Genomic DNA, 17811 nt, shown 5'->3' on the forward strand with positions numbered 1-17811 from the left:
ATGTATCAATGGAGTTTTACTCTTGGGTTTGAGTGACTGTTACTTTCTTTTGAACAACGCACAATCACAGGTGGTCTTTCTTTTATGCTGATGTATTCACAGCCTGGTGACTCCTAGATGCTCAATAAATACAATGTATCGATGGAGTTTTACTCAGGTTTGAGTGATTGTCACTTTCCAACAATGCACAATCACAGGCGGTCTTTCCTTTATGCTGACGTATTCACAGCCTGGTGACTCCTACTCAATAAATACAATGTATCAATGGAGTTTTACTCTTGGGTTTGAGTGACTGTCACTTTCTTTCCAACAGTGCACAATCACAGGTGGTCTTTCCTTTATGCTGATGTATTCATGGCCTGGTGACTCCTAGATATTCAATAAATACAATGTATTGATGGAGTTTTACTCCTGGGTTTGAGTGACTGTCACTTTCTTTTGAACAACACACAATCACAGGCCGTTTTTCTTTTATGCTGATGTATTCACAGCCTGGTGACTCCTAGATATCCAATATATACAATGTATCGATGGAGTTTTACTCTTGGGTTTGAGTGACTGTCCCTTTCTTTCGAACAACACACAATCACATGCGGTCTTTCTTTTATGCTGACGTATTCACGGCCTGGTGACTCTTTCGGTTTTTGCCTTTTAGGGTCCTTGGTTACCTTGGAGTCTCTTCTCTTTGCCGGCAGCGATCCAGGTGAGTCGGTAATGGGGTTTGGTTATTTGACGTGAAGGAAGAACTATGTCAAATGCTGGGCGTAATCAGATCAGGGAAGCAATCGGTTGTGCTGTGTGCAGAGGACTGTACTAAGCGCTCTGGAGAGTATGAAGGTGGGGCGGAGAATCGTCTGTGGGATATGAAGAGGGAGGGCGATCCGGGCCAGGGGCAGGATGTGGGCCAGGGGTTGGTGGCAAGATGGAGGTATTCATCCATTTGCTTGTTCATTCAATCGTATTGATTGAGCGCTCACTGTGTGCAGAGCACTGGACTAAGCGCTTGGAAAGTACAGTTCGGCCACAGAGAAGCAGCGTGGCTCAATGGAAAAAGCCCGGGCTTTGGAGTCGGAGATCATGGGTTCAAACCCCGGCTCCACCAATTGTCGGCCGTGTGACTTTTGGCAAGTCGCTTCGCTTCTCTGGGCCTCAGTTACCTCGTCTGTAAAATGGGGATTAAGACTGTGAGCCCCCCGTGGGAGAACCTGATCACCTTGTAACCTCCCCAGCATGTAGAACAGTGTTTTGCACATAGTATGTGCTTAATAAATGCCATCATTATGATTATTATTATTATAGATAGAGACAATCCCTACACAGTTTTGTCTGGCTGCAGCTGCTGTTTGCCAAGGTTCAGCATAAGCTCCTTGTGGATGGGAAGCATGTCTATCACCTATCATACTCTCTCAAGCGCTTAGTACAGCACTCTGCACCCAGTAACCCCTCAATAAATAGCACTGATTGTCAATACATGATATGTTAGTGGGGGTTAGGTTGCCCCTACTCTGTTTTCCATCTGGTCATTTCAACCGAAATAGGAGATATTGGAACAATTCGAGTCACCCATTTTGCACCATTCATTCAGTTGAATTTACTGAGCGCTTACTGTGTGCAGAGCACTGTACTAAGCGCTACACTGACCCTTCCAGATCTCCTCTGTGATCCTGGCTGGCGGCTTGAAGGTGAGCGGGATAGAAGGGAAAGCTGCCTTTTGAAATGTTTCTGTCTTCCCCTTCCCAGTGTCCGGCCAGCTTGCGAACAGTGTGGCTTAGCTACGAGAGCCCGGGCTCGGGAGTCAGAAGGTCGTGGGTTCTAATCCCGGCTCCGCCGCCTGTCAGCTGTGTGACTTTGGGCAAGTCACTTCACTTCTCTGGGCCTCAGTGACCTCATCTGGAAAATGGGGATGAAGTCTGTGAGCCCCATGTGAGACAACCTGATGACCTTGTATCTATCCCAGCGCTTAGAACAGTGCTCAGCACATAGTAAGTGCTTAACAAATGCCATTATTATTATTATTATTATTATTATTATTATTATAGAGAAGCAGCATGGCTCAGTGGGAAGAGCCTGGGCTTTGGAGTCAGAGGTCATGGGTTCAAATCCTGGCTCCGCCACTTGTCAGCTGTGTGACTTTGGGCAACTCACTTCACTTCTCTGAGCCTCAGTTCCCTCATCTGTAAAATGGGGATTCAGACTGTGAGCCCCCTGTGCGACAACCTGATCACCTTGTACCCTCCCCAGCGCTTAGAACAGTGCTTTGCACATAGTAAGCACTTAATAAATGCCATTATTATTATTATTATTATTATTATTATTATTATTATTATTATTATTATTATTGCTGTTATTCTGAACATGTTTCTACTTCACTTGAGAAGATTGCAATCTCCTCCAACACAGGGCTTGTGTGCTTGAATTGTACTCTTCCAAGTGTCTGACAAAGCCCTCAATCAGTGGTGTTCATTGAGCGCTTCCCCTGTGCGGAGCACTGTACTAAGCGCTTCGGAGAGTACACTACATCTGAGTTGGTAGACACATTCCCTGCCCACACCAAGCTTACAGTCTCATCAATCAGGGGTATTTATTGAGCACTTACTGTGTGCAGAGCACTGTACTACGCGCTCGGTAATTGCGGTGTTTAAGAGCTTACTATGTGCCGGGCTAGATTCCAGTCACATCAGCAGTGCTCTGCAAATAGTAAGCGCTCAATAAATACGATTGATGATGATCAGCCCCAGCCTAAGGGGAAGGGAGGACAGGCATTTTATCGCTTCTAGACTGTGAGCCCACTGTTGGGTAGGGACTGTCTCTATATATTGCCAACTTGGACTTCCCAAGCGCTTAGTACAGTGCTCTGCACACAGTAAGCACTCAATAAATACGATTGAATGAATGAATGAATGAAGTGATGGCCACAGAGAAGTTAAGTCATTTGCCCACGGTCACGCAGCCGGCCAGTTAATTAATGATGGCATTTATTAAGCGCTTACTATGTGCAAAGCACTGTTCTAAGTGCTGGGGAGGTTACAAAGTGATCAGCTTGTCCCACAGGAGGCTCACAGTCTTAATCCCCATTTTCCAGATGAGGGAACTGAGGCCCAGAGAAGTTAAGTGACTTGCCCGAAGTCACACAGCTGACAGTTGGCAGAGCCGGGATTTGAACCCATGACCTCTGACTCCAAAGCTTGCGCTCTTTCTGTTGAGCCACACTGCTTCTCCTGTTGGCGGAGCAGGATTAGAACCCAGGTCTCCGGACTCCCGATCCCGTTCTCTTCTCCCTAGGCTGTGCTGTTTCTGGCTGCGTACACTACAGCGGCACAGGAAAAAGCGATTAAACTGTTCAGCGAAGGTTAAAAAAAAACAAACTTAGAAACATGCCCATTATATTGTTTTCTCCCAAACACTTAGTACTGTGCTCTGCACACATTAAGTGCTTACTGTGTAGTAAGTACAGGGATTAGAGACACGATCCAAAGCCGTCCCTGTCTGACATGAGATTTGAAGTATCCCCATTTTTCCAGTTGAGGAAACAGGCCCCGAGAAGTGACGTGACTTGCCTAAGGTCACTAGACATGAGCTCACCTCCTCCAGGAGGCCTTCCCAGATTGAGCCCCCTTTTTCCTCTCCTCCTCCCAATCCCCCCCTGCCCTGCCTCCTTCCCCTCCCCACAGCATTTGTATATATTTGTACAGATTTATTACTCTGTTATTTTACTTGTACATAATAATAATAATGCTACCCACTGTTGGGTAGGGATAGTCTCCATATGTTGCCAAATTGTACTTCCCAAGCGCTTAGTACAGTGCTCTGCACACAGTAAGCGCTTAATAAATACGATTGAATGAATGAATGAATAATAATGTTGGCATTTGTTAAGCGCTTACTATGTGCAAAGCACTGTTCTAAGCGCTGGGAGGGATCCAAGGTGATCAGGTTGTCCCACGTGGGGCTCACAGTCTTCACCCCCATTTTCCAGATGAGGGAACTGAGGCTCAGAGAAGTTAAGTGACTTGCCCAAGGTCACACAGCAGACATGTGGCAGAGCCGGGATTTGAACCCATGACCTCTGACTCCAAAGCCCGGGCTCTTTCCGCTGCTTCTCATATTTACTTTTCTATTTATTTTGTTAATGATGTGCATTTAGCTTTAACTCTTTTTGTTGAGACGACTTGACACCTGTCCACGTGTTTTTTGTTGTTGTCTGTCTCCCCCTTCTAGACTGTGAGCCCGTTGTTGGGTAGGGACCGTCTTTGTATGTTGCCCACTTGTACTTCCCAAGCGCTTAGTCCAGTGCTGTGCACACAGTAAGCGCTCAATAAGTACGATTGAATGAATGAATGGAAAGAGCAGGGGTCTGGGAATCCGAGTAGGGACTGTCGCTATGTGTTACCGACTTGTACTTCCCAAGCGCTTAGTCCAGTGCTCTGCAGACAGTAAGCACTCAATAAATATGATTGATTGATTGATTGATTGATTGAGGACCTGGGTTCTGATCCCGGCTCTGCCCTTACCTGATGTGACCCTCAAGGACCTGCTGAGAGCTCACCTCCTCCAGGAGGCCTTCCCAGACTGAGCCCCTTCCTTCCTCTCCCCCTCGTCCCTCTCTCCATCCCCCCCGTCTTACCTCCTTCCCTTCCCCACAGCACCTGTATATATGTATATATGGTTGTACATATTTATTACTCTATTTATTTTACTTGTACATATCTATCCTATTTATTTTATTTTGTTAGTATGTTTGGTTTTGTTCTCTGTCTCCCCCTTTTAGACTGTGAGCCCACTGTTGCGTAGGGACTGTCTCTATATGTTGCCAATTGGTACTTCCCAAGCGCTTAGTACAGTGCTCTGCACATAGTAAGCGCTCAATAAATACGATTGATGACGATGATGTGACCTTAGACGAGTCATTTCACTTCTCTGTGCCTCTGTTCCCTCCACTGCAAAATAGGGATTCGGTCCCTGTTCTCTTTCCTACTTTGTCTGTGAGCCCCGTGTGGGATCTGATTTTCTGGTATTTACCCAAATGCCTAACAGAGGCCCCAACTGTTATTACTATCTTTGCAATGTTGCCAATTTGTACTTCCCAAGCGCTTAGTACAGTGCTCTGCACATAGTAAGCACTCAATAAATACGATTGATGATGATGATGATGAAATAGTAAGCGCTTAACGTCATCATTATTAAGAGAAGCAGCGTGGCTCAGCGGAAAGAGCCCGGGCGTTGGAGTCAGAGGTCATGGGTTCAAATCCCGGCTCTGGGTGACTTTGGGCAAGTCACTTCACTTCTCTGGGCCTCAGTTAACTCATCTGTAAAATGGGGATTAAAATCAATCAATCAATCATATTTATTGAGCGCTTACTGTGTGCAGAGCACTGTACTAAGCACTTGGGAAGTACAAGTTGGCAACATATAGAGACAGTCCCTACCCAACAGTGGGCACACGGTTTAGGGGGGGAGACAGAGAACAAAACAAAGCATATTAACAAAATAAAATAAATAGAATAGATATGTACAAGTAAAATAAATAGAGTAATAAATATGTACAAACGTATATACATATATACAGGTGCTGTGGGGAAGGGAAGGAGGTAAGGCGGGAGGGATCATCATCATCATCAATCATATTTATTGAGCGCTTACTGTGTGCAGAGCACTGTGAGCCCCCCTCCATGGGACAACCTGATCACCTTGTTACCTCCCCAGTGCCTAGAACAGTGCTTTGCACATAGTAAGCGCTTAACAAATACCAACATTATTACTGTTATTATCATTAAGTTCTTACCTGCTTGCATTCCTGTTCTCTTTTCCCTAGGCACTGTTGCACAGCATATGTGGCACAGGAAAAAACTTCTAAACGGTTCAGCAAAGGTAAAAAAAAAGCAAACCCAAACTTATTAATATCATGCCCATTATATTGTTTTCTTCCCAAGCATTTAGTACAGTACTCAGAGTTGATTATCATGTATTTGTGAAGCGCTTGCTATGTTGTAAGGACAGGTTAGGAGGCCTTCCCAGACTAAGCCCCCTCCTTCCTCTCCCCCTTTTCCCCCTCGCCATCCTCCCGCCTTACCTCCTTCCCCACCCCACAGCACCTGTATATATGTATATATGTTTGTATATATTTATTACTCTATTTATTTTATTTGTACATATTTATTCTATTTATTTTATTTTGTTAATATGTTTTGTTTTGTTGCCTGTCTCATCCTTCTACACTGTGAGCCCGCTGTTGGGTAGGGACCGTCTCTAGATGTTGCCAACTTGGACTTCCCAAGCGCTTAGTCCAGTGCTCTGCACACAGTAAGCGCTCCATAAATACGATTGAATGAATGAATGAAGTGAATGAATGCAGAGCACTGTACTAAGCGCTTGGGAAGTACAAGTTGTTATTACCCTGGGGCTCAGTACAGTGTTTCGCACATAGTAAGCACTTAAACACCTTAATTATTATTAGATACCAACAGAGAAGCAGCGTGGCTCAGTGGAAAGGGCCCGGGCTTTGGAGTCAGAGGTCATGGGTTCAAATCCCGGCTCCGCCAATTGTCAGCTGTGTGACTTTGGGCGAGTCACTTCACTTCTCTGGGCCTCAGCTTCCTCATCTGTAAAATGGGGGTGAAGACTGTGGGCCCCCCGTGGGACAACCTGATCACCTTGTAACCGCCCCAGCGCTTAGAACAGTGCTTGGCACGTAGTAAGCGCTTAATAAATACCATCCAAAAAAAAAAAAATCCCGGTTCCGCCAATTGTCAGCTGTGTGACTTTGGGCGAGTCACTTCTCTGGGCCTCAGTTCCCTCATCTGTAAAATGGGGGTGAAGACTGTGAGCCCCCCGTGGGACAACCTGATCACCTTGTAACCGCCCCAGCGCTTAGAACAGTGCTTGGCACGTAGTAAGCGCTTAATAAATACCATCCAAAAAAAAAAAAATCCCGGTTCCGCCAATTGTCAGCTGTGTGACTTTGGGCGAGTCACTTCTCTGGGCCTCAGTTCCCTCATCTGTAAAATGGGGGTGAAGACTGTGAGCCCCCCGTGGGACAACCTGATCACCTTGTAACCGCCCCAGCGCTTAGAACAGTGCTTTGCACATAGTAAGCGCTTAATAAATGCTATCATTATTATTATTATTATTGACAGTTTATATTTAAGGGTGGTTCTTTTAAGGCAACTTGGCTGCATTATTTATTCCTGAAGCGGATGGCCGCCTTCTCTTCCACCTGGTGTATAGCATTTTCTGTTGTGTGCTGTCTTCCTCACTATGTCATCCCACTCACAAACCAGGGATGGCGAGGAGGAAGGGCAGGCCGGGAAAAGGTCATCATCCTCCTCATCATCAATCGTATTTATTGAGCGCTTACTATGTGCAGAGCACTGTACTAAGCGCTTGGGAAGTACAAATTGGCAATATATAGAGACAGTCCCTACCCAACAGTGGGCTCACAGTCTAAAAGGGGAGACAGAGAACAAAACCAAACATACTAACAAAATAAAATAAATAGAATAGATATGTACAAGTAAAATAAATAACTAAATAGAGTAATAAATATGTACAAACATATATACATATGTACAGGTGTTGTAGGGAAGGGAAGGAGGTAAGATGGGGGGGATGGAGAGGGAAAAGGTCGGTGACCAAGGGAGGTTTTCCCACTTTGGAACAGGAGGTCCATTGAACCCAGGAGTCCAAGGCTGGATAGGGGGATTATCTCCGCCCCGGCTTCCTAACTAACAGCGGGGAAATCTGGAGGCAGCAGCGGGGGGCCCTGAGTCCTGGCATCTTCTGCTTCTACAGATGGAGAATCAATCAATCAATTGTATTTACTGAGCGCTTACTCTGTGCAGGGCACTGTACTGAGCACTTGGGAAGTCCAAGTTGGCAACATCTAGAGACGGTCCCTACCCACATGGGCTCACAGTCTAGTAAGGGGAGACGGACAAGAAAACAAAACGTATTAAAATAAAATAGAATAGATATGTACAAGTAAAATAAATCAATAAATAGAGTAATAAATATCATCATCATCATCATCAGTCGTATTTATTGAGCGCTTACTGTGTGCAGAGCACTGGACTAAGCGCTTGGGAAGTACAAGTTGGCAACATATAGAGACAGTCCCTACCCAACAGTGGGCTCACAGTCTAAAAGGGGGAATATGTATACATATATCCATATATACAGGTGCTGTGGGGAAGGGAAGGAGGTAAGACGGTGGGGATGGAGAGGGGGATGAGGGGAAGAAGCAGCGTGGCTCAGTGGAAAGAGCCCAGGCTTTGGAGTCAGAGGTCATGGGTTCAAATGCCAGCTCCGCCAATTGTCAGCTTTGGGCAAGTCGCTTCACTTCTCTGGGCCTCAGTTCCCTCATCTGGAAAATGGGGGTGAAGATTGTGAGCCCCCTGTGGGACAACCTGATCACCTTGTAACTTCCCCAGCGCTTAGAACAGTGCTTTACACATAGTAAGCACTTAATAAATGCCATTATTATTATTATTATGGAGGGAGGGAGTGAGGGGATCGCGCCACCAGGCCGGGGCCACCCACCAGGAAGCAGGATGGGACTTAAACTTGGGGTGATATTCAGGGGTCCCGGTTTTCCTCAAAAATGTCAGGCTGAATAGAGAAGCAGCGTGCCTCAGTGGAAAGAGCCCGGGCTTGGGAATCAGAGGTCAGGGGTTCAAATCCTGGCTCTGCCACTTGTCAGCTGTGTGACTTTGGGTAAGTCATTTAACTTCTCTGTGCCTCAGTTACCTCATCTGTAAAATGGGGATTCATTCATTCATTCATTCATTCAATCACATTTATTGAGCTCTTACTGTGTGCAGAGCACTATACTAAGTGCTTGGGAAGTACAAGTTGGCAACAGATTAAGACTGTGAGCCCCACGTGGGACAACTTGATCACCTTGTATCCCTCCCAGCGCTCAGAACAGTGCTTTGCACATAGTAAGCACTTAACAAATACCAAAATTATTATTATTATTCTAATATCTCCCCCCAGGCCCCTTTTTAGAGCTAGGAAAATGGAGGCAGTATGGTTTTCAGGCTTTGTCAGGTTGCGCCAAAAAGCCTGGACTGGAGCTCAGTTTGGCAGCACTTCCCACCTTCTCATATAATAATAATAATGATGATGGCATTTATTAAGCACTTACTATGAACAAAGCACTATTCTAAGCACTGGGGAGGTTACAAGGTGATCAGGCTGTCCCTCAGGGGGCTTACAGCCTTAATCGCCATTTTCCAGATGAGGTAACTGAGGCCCAGAGAAGTGAAGTGACTTGCCCAAAGTCACACAGCTGACAATTGGTGGAGCCGGGATTTGAACCCATGACCTCTGACTCCAAAGCCCGGGCTCTTTCCACTGAGCCACACTGCTTCTCTAATCAGCCTGCTTCTCATATCCCACTCCTCCACGAGACCTTCCCTGGCTTCCCTGTTTTGTTTTCTGTATGTTCCCACTCAGCCTTCCTAGCAGAGGATCCCATAGCACCTGTGTGTATGTTTGTACAGATTTATTACTCTATTTTACTTGTACATATTTGCTATTCTATTTATTTTATTTTGTTAATATGTGTTGCTTTGTTGTCTGTCTCCCCCTTCTAGACTGTGAGCCTGCTGTTGGGTAGGGACTGTATCTATACATTACCAACTTGTACTTCCCAAGCGCTTAGTACAGTGCTCTGCACACAGTAAGTGCTCAATAAATACGATTGAATGAATGAATGAATGTTTATTCCAACATGTAATCTCCCTGAGGACAACGATCGCGTCTTTAATATCTCTGTAGTAGTTTCCTCGGTGCTCAGACTATCACTGGTCAATGGCTAGCACCCTGCCATTTTCTGAAATCTCACACTGTCCTCCGAGGATCCTGGGCCCTGAGAGCCTTGGGTTCTCGACTGCTTATTTCCACAGGAATTGTAAAGCTGTATATATGTATATATGTTTGTACATATTTATTACTCTATTTTCCTTGTACATATTTATTCTATTTATTTTATTTGGTTTATATGTTTTGTTTTGTTGTCTGTCTCCCCCTTCTAGACTGTGAGCCCGCTGGTAGGTAGGGACTGTCTCTGTATGTTGTCAACTTGTACTTCCCAAGCGCTTAGTACAGTGCTCTGCACACAGTAAGCACTCAATAAATACGATTGAATGAATGAATGAATGAAAGCTGCCCTGAACCTGCCAGCTTGAAGTCTTCCGCCGAAAGCGGTCACAGATTGCCTCTCCCCCAATCCTCGGTTGTTTCTGATAATAATAATAATGATGCCATTTATTAAGCGCCTACTATGTGCAAAGCACTGTTCTAAGTGCTGAGGAGGTTACTAGGGGGATCAGGTTGTCCCCCGGGGGGCTCACAGTCTTCATCTCCATTTTACAGATGAGGTAACTGAGGCCCAGAGAAGTGAAGTGACTTGCCCGAAGTCACACAGCTGACAACTGGCGGAGTCAGGACTTGAACCCATGACCTCCGACTCCAAAGCCCGGGCTCTTTCCACTGAGCCATGCTCCTTCTGCTGATCAAAAGTGGGGGTCCTGGCTCCTGGGATCCCTCAGAAAAGAAACACTCGTTCTGAGATGGCTCTCGTCCTCTTGTCTTTAAGATGAATTTTCATGACTCTTCTCCTTTTTTGCAGGCTCAACGGTTCATCGGGCAGACACATGTAAAAATTGGCGTTGGCAGATGGTGTGAGATTTCATGACGAAGAGCCCCTCTCCTCCAAAGACTATAATAATAATAATAATGATAGCATTTATTAAGCGCTTACAGTGTGCAAAGCACTGTTCTAAGCACTGGGGAGGCTACAAGGTGATCAAGTTGTCCCACGGGGGGGCTCACAGTCTTCATCCCCATTTTCCAGATGAGGGAACTGAGGCCCAGAGAAGTGAAGTGACTTGCCCAAAGTCGCAGCTGGCAATTGGTGGAGCCAGGATTTGAACCCATGACCTCTGACTCCAAAGCCCGTGGTCTTTCCACTGAGCCACGCTGCTTCTCTCCAACAAGGTGAGTGACCCCCGAGCACTTGTTTATTCCTAGGTCTACGGCTGTGTGAAGAAGCGGCAGCAAACTGGATGTGCTCTAAAGGAGTCTGGAACTTTCTCCCTCTGAATCTCCTGCCATGTCTCGTATTTTTCCTTTAGGTAACCACTGCGGGAAATTTCCCTGAGTGGAATAGGACAAACAGCTTTAGCCCAAAGGTGACTCTTGACTCTGAGTTACAGCCAAACCCTTCTTCTCTTCACACTGAAAGACAGGAGAAAAAAAAAGAGGGGAAGAACACAGCAACTTTGTCCAAGGAATCCCCTCTGCATGTTTTCTTTAGGTAACAGTGTTGGAGATTGCCCTGATTTACATGAAACCATCGGTTCGGCCTCCCAGGTAAGTCTTTGCTAGGAGTTTTTACCTTTTTCCTTTTTCACAGCAGAGAGATAAAGAGGAAAGACAGATGCAGTACTCCCTTCTCCTCCTTGCCTTTTTAAATCTCCCCCCTAAAGTTTTATTTTTCCACAGCCAGAAGCCCACGGTGGGAGTACAATCCCCAACCTCTGGCTCTGGAGGCCAGGCTCTCCCTTCCCTCCTCCCTTCTTCTTTTCCCCTCCTATCCTAGCAAAGCTTTGTGTTTACTTGCACAAAAATGATGAATAAAGAACATCTGGTATTCCTTCCTTCTCCAGCTTAGCAGGACCTCATAGATAAATCAGTTGAGGACTCACACCATCCCCTCCTCCTCAAAAAAACGGATGATGGTATACATCCTCAAATGACTTTTTCCAGGAGGTCTGGCTAAGCTGGAGGAGGAAGGAATACAACTAACCTAGGTTTGAGGGTCTGCTAAACTGGAGGAAGAAGGAATAAAATTAATTTAGCCTCGAACTTCTGGCTAAACCCTGAGGTCTTCCAAGCTTAATCAGTATTATTCTTTTCTCCTCCAGTTGATCAATACCTCACCCCTGATTTAGCTTTGCTGCGCCGCTAAACTGGGGGAGGAAGGAATAAAATACTTTTATTTGTAGTTTCATTCTTTCTGCCCCCTGTCTAGCAAGTACTTATAGCTGATTTAGCTCAGTGGTCCTGCTAATCTCCAGTACAGCAGGACCTCCAAGCTAAATCAGCTGGGTCAGTTTAATTCCTTCCTCCAGTTTAGCAGAACCTCACAGCTTCAGTCAGTTTCATTCTCTCCTCCTAGAGGTTAGCAAGACTTCACAGCTGATTGAGCTTTGAGATCTAGCCCAACTGGAGGAGGGAGGAATAAAATCAATTCCTTCCTTCCTCCCTTCCTTCCTTCCTTTCCTTCCTTCCTTCCTTCCTTCCTTCCTCCCTTTCCTTCCTTCCTTTCCTCCCTTCCTTCCTCCCTCCCTTCCTCCCTCCCTTCCTCCCTTTCCTTCCTCCCTTTCCTTCCTCCCTTTCCTTCCTTCCTTCCTCTTTCCTTCCTTCCTCCCTTTCCTTCCTTCCTTTCCTTCCTTCCTTCCTTCCTCTTTCCTTCCTTCCTTCCTCCCTTTCCTTCCTTCCTCCCTTTCCTTCCTTCCTCCCTTCCTCCCTTTCCTTCCTTCCTTTCCTCCCTTCCTTCCTCCCTCCCTTCCTCCCTTCCTTCCTCCCTCCCTTCCTCCCTTTCCTTCCTCCCTTCCTCCCTTTCCTTCCTTCCTTCCTCTTTCCTTCCTTCCTCCCTTTCCTTCCTTCCTTCCTCCCTTCCTCTTTCCTTCCTTCCTCCCTTTCCTTCCTTCCTTCCTTTCCTTCCTTCCTTCCTCCCTTTCCTTCCTTCCTTCCTCCCTTTCCTTCCTTCCTTCCTTCCTTCCTCCCTTTCCTTCCTCCCTTTCCTTCCTTTCTTCCTCCCTTTCCTTCCCTTCTTCCCTTCCCCCATTTCCTTCCCTTCCCTTCCCTTTCCTTCCTTCCCCAGTTCAGCAGCACCTACCAGCTAGGCGGCTTGATTACTCCCTCCTCCAGATCAGCAGGGCCTCAAATCCAAGTCAGTTTTATTCCTTCCTCCTCCAGTTTAACAGGACCTTATAGCTGACTTAGCTTTGAGGTCCTGGTAAAGTGGAGGAGAAAAGCATAAAACTAACGTTGGCTTTGAGGGGTTGCTAAACTGGAGGAGGAAGGAATAAAACTACCTTAGCTTTGAGGTGCTGCTAAAGTGGAGGAGGAAGGAATAAAACTATAGCTTTGAGGTGCTGCTAAACTGGAGGAGGAAGGAATAAAACTGCTGTAGTTTTGGGGTGCTGCTAAACTGGAGGAGGAAGTAATAAAACTAAGTTTTGTGCCTTTCTCCTACAGTTTAAAAAGGCCTTAGAGCTGACTTAATTTTAAGGTGCTGCTAAACTGGAGGAGGAAAGAATAAGACTAACTGTAGCTTTGAGGTCCTGCTAAAGTGGAAGAGGAAGCATTAAAACTGATTTAGCTTTGAGGTGCTGCTAAACTGGAAGAGGAAGGAATAAAACTGACTTAGCTTTGAGGTGCTGCTAAACTGGAGGAGAAAGGAATAAAACTGATTTGGCTTTGAGGTCTTGCTAAACTGGAGGAGGAAGGAATAAAACTGATTTAGATGTGAGGTGCTGCTAAACTGGAGGAGGAAGGAATAAAACTGATCTAGATGTGAGGTGCTGCTAAACTGGAGGAGGAAGGAATAAACTAACTTTGAGGTCCTGTTACACTGGAGGAGAAGGAATAATAGTGACTTCGCTTTGAGGTGCTGCTAAACTGGAGGAGGAAGGCATAAAACTAAGTCAGCTTTATTCTTTCCTCCTCCAGTATAACAAGGCCCTAGAGCTGACTTAGTTTTAAGGTGCTGCTAAACTGGAGGAGGAAGGAACAAAATTGACGTAACTATGAGGCCTTATTAAACTGGTGGAGGAGGTATGAAACTGACTTAGCTTGAGGTCCTGCTAAACTGGTGGAGGAAGGAATAAAACTGACTTGGCTTTGAGGTCGTGCTAAACTGGAGGAGAAAGGAATAAAACTGACTTGGCTTTGAGGTCCTGCTAAACTGGAGGAGGAAGAAATAAAACTGATTTAGATTTGAGGTGCTACTAAACTGGAGGAGGAAGGAATCAAACTGACTTGGCTTTGAGGTGCTGTGAATGGAGGAGGAAGGAATCAAACTGACTTGGCTTTGAGGTCCTGCTAAACTGGAGGAGGAAGGAATCAAACTGACTTGGCTTTGAGGTCCTGCTAAACTGGAGAAGGAAGGAATAAAATTCAATTAGGTGTGAGGTCGTATTAAATGGCAGGAGGCAAGAATAAAACCGACTTTGAGGTCCTGCTAAACTACAGGAAGGAATCAAATAGACTTAGCTGTAAATTCCTACTGAACTGGAGGAGGAAGGAATAAAACTAACTAGTGTTGAGGTCCTACTGAAGTGGAGGAGGAAATTAAAAAAATGGACAGCATTGAGCTTGCTAAACTGGAGGAGGGAAGAAGGAAATTACTTTAGATTTGAAAAAGAGAGAGAAAAGACAAACACGGCACTCTTACCCTCTTTGCCTTGTTTTAGTTTCCCTAAAAATTTTAATTTTTCAGAGCCAGAGGTGGGATTTGAACCCCCATCCTGTGGTTCTCTAGCCTACCCTCTTCCCTCCTGCCCCACTCTCTCTTCCTCCCTAATCACAGATTGCTAGCACACACTTATCTTCTCTTTCAGTAAATACCTAGTAAAGAACACCTGGCATTCCTTCCTCCTCCAGCTTAGCAGGACCTCATGGGTAAGGCAGTTGAGGCCTCACACCATCTCTCGCTCCTAGGAGGAAGGAGTAGCTCAAAATAATCTCCTTCTTAGGAGGAAGAGATGATGGTCTATGTCCTCAACTGCCTTACCCATGAGGTCCTGCTAAGCTGGAGGAGGAAAGAATGAACCCTAACTAAGCTTTGAGGTGCTGCTAAACTGGACTAGGAAGGTATAAAACTGACTATTCCTAGAGGTCCTGCTAAAATGGAGTAGGAGAATATAAATTTGTTAAAAATTGAAGAGTTTTAAATTTAGGTCCCACTAAACTGGAGAATAAAGGACTCTCTTAGCTTTGAGAATTGTGCTTAACCAGAGGAGTAAGGAATAAAACTGACTCGGCTTTGAGGTTGTGCTAGACTGGAAAAAGAAGGCATAAACTGGAAAATTTAACATTGATGTTAAAAGATTTAACCTATAAAAATTTAAGGATTTTAAATTTAGGTGCTACTAAACTGGAGAATAAAGGAATCTAACTTAGCTTTCAGAATTGTGCTTAACTAGAGGAGTAAGGAATAAAACTGACTTGGCCTTGAGGTCGTGCTAAACTGGAAAAGGAAGGCAAACTGGAAAATTTAACATTTGTGTTAAAAATTTAACCTGTTTATACAAATTTAAGAATTTTAAATTTAGGTCCCACTAAACTGGAGAATAAAGGAATCTAACTTACCTTTGAGAATTGTGCTTAACCAGAGGAGTAAGGAATAAAATTGACTTGGCTTTGAGGTCGGGCTAAACTGGAAAGGGAAGGCAAACTGGAAAATTTAACATTTGTGTTAAAAATTTAACCTGTTTAACCTATACAGCTTTGAGAATTGTGCATAACTAGAGGACTAAGGAATAAAACTGAGTTTTATTCACGGCTTTGAGGTCATGCTAAACTGGAAAAGGAAGGCATAAACTGGAAAATATAACATTTATGTTAAAAATTTGACCTACAAAAATTTAAGAATTTTAAATTTAGGCCCTACTAAACTGGAAAATAAAGGAATCTAACTTAAGCTTTGAGAATTGTGCTTAACTAGAGGAGTAAGGAAAAAAACTGGCTTGGCTTTGAGGTCTTATACTGGAGCAGGGAGGGATAAACCTGGCATCTGCAAGGTCTTACTAAACTGAGAATGAAGGGATAAAACTGACTTAGATTTATGGTCCTGTTAAACTGCAAAAGGAAGGCATAGACCTGACTTAGCTTTGAGGTCCTTCTAAACTGGAGGAGGAAGGGATAAAACTAGCTTTGGGGCCCTGCTAAACTAGAAGGTGACGGGATAAAACTGACTTAGCTTTGGGGTCCTGCTAAACTGGAAGGTGAAGGGATAATAATGACTTAACTTTGGGACCCTGCAAAACTGGAGGGTGAAGAGATAAAACTGATTTAGCTTTGAGGTCCTGCTAAACTGGAGGAGGAAGGAATCAAACTGACTGAGCCATGAGGTGCTGCTAAACTGGAGGAAGAAGGAATCAAACTGACTTAGCTTTGAGGTCTGCTCAACTGGAGGAGGAATGCATTAAAATGACATAGCTTTGAGGTCCTCCTAAACTGGAGGAGGAGGGAATAAAAATGAGTTTTGAGGTCTGGCTAAACTGGAGAAGGAAGGAATCAAACTGACATAGCTCTGAGGCCCTGCTAAACTGGAGGAGGAAGGAATCAAACTGACCTGCTAAGCTAGAGGAGGAAGGCATTAAATTTACTTGGCTTGGAGGTCCTGGTAAACTGGAGAAGGGAGGAATCAAGCTGACTTAGCTTTGAGGTGCTGCTAAACTGGAGGAGGAAGGAATCAAACTGATTTAGCCTTGAGGTGCTGCTAAACTGGAGGAGGAAGGCATTAAACTGACTAAGATTTGAGGGTCTGCTCAATTGGAGGAGGAAGGAATAAAACTGACTTAGCTTTGAGGGCCTGCAGAACTGGAGCAGTAAGGAATCAAACTGACTTAACTTTGAGGCCCTGATAAACTGGAGGAGGAAGACATACAACTGACTTAGCTTTGAGGTCCTGCTAAACTGGAGGAGGAAGAAATCAAACTGACCTGCTAAACTGGAGGAGGAAGGCAATAAATTTACTTGGCTTGGAGGTCCTGCTAAACTGGAGGAGGAAGGAATCAAGCTGACTTAGCTTTGAGGTCCTGCTAAACTGGAGAAATAGGAACGAAACTGATTCGGCATTGAGGTCCTGCTAAATTGGAGGAGGAAGGAATAAAACTGACATAGCTTTGAGGTCTGGCTAAACTGGAGGAGGAAGGAATAAAACTGACTTGGCATTGAGGTCCTCCTAACTGGAGGAAGGAATAAAACTGACTTAGCTTTGAGGTCCTGCTAAATTGGAGGAAGGAATAAAACTGACTTAGCTTTGAGGTCCTGCTAAACTGGAAGAGTAAGGAATCAAACTGACTTACCTTTCTGGTCTTGCTAAACTGGATGAGGAAGTAATCAAACTGACCTGTTAAAGTGGAGGAGGAAGGAATAAACTGATTTAGTTTTGAGGTCCAGCTAAACTGGAGGAGGAAGGAATGAAACTGACGTAACTTTCTGGTCCTGCCAAACTGGAGAAGAAAGGAATCAAACTGACTTAGCTTTGAGGTGCTGCTAAACTGGAAGAGAATGGAATCAAACTGATTTACCTTTCTGGTCCTGCTAAACTGGAGGGGGAAGAAATCAAACTGACCTGCTAAATGGGAGGAGGAAGGAATAAAACTGATTTCGTTTTGAGGTACTGCTGAACTGGATGAGGAAGGAATCAAAATGACTTAGAGTTGAAGTCTGGCTAAACTTGAGGGGGAAGGAATAAAACTGACTTAGCTTTGAGGTGCTGCTAAACTGGAGGAAGAAGGAATAAAACTGACAGCTTTCTCGTCCTGCTAAACTGGAGGAGGAAGGAATAAAAGTGACATGGCGTTGAGGTCCTGCTAAACTGAAGGAGGAAGGAATTAAACTGACTTGGCTTTGAGGTCCTGCTAAACAGGCGGGGGAAGGTATATAATTATCTTAGCTTTGTGGACCTGCTAAACTGGAGAGGGAAGGAATAAAACTGACTTGTCTTTGAGGTCCTGCTAAACTGGAGGAGGAAGGTGTATAATTATCTTAGCTTTGTGGTCCTGCTTAACT

The sequence above is a fragment of the Tachyglossus aculeatus genome, chromosome 4 (assembly GCF_015852505.1).
Source record: "Tachyglossus aculeatus isolate mTacAcu1 chromosome 4, mTacAcu1.pri, whole genome shotgun sequence".
NCBI classification, from domain to species: Eukaryota; Metazoa; Chordata; class Mammalia; order Monotremata; family Tachyglossidae; genus Tachyglossus; species Tachyglossus aculeatus.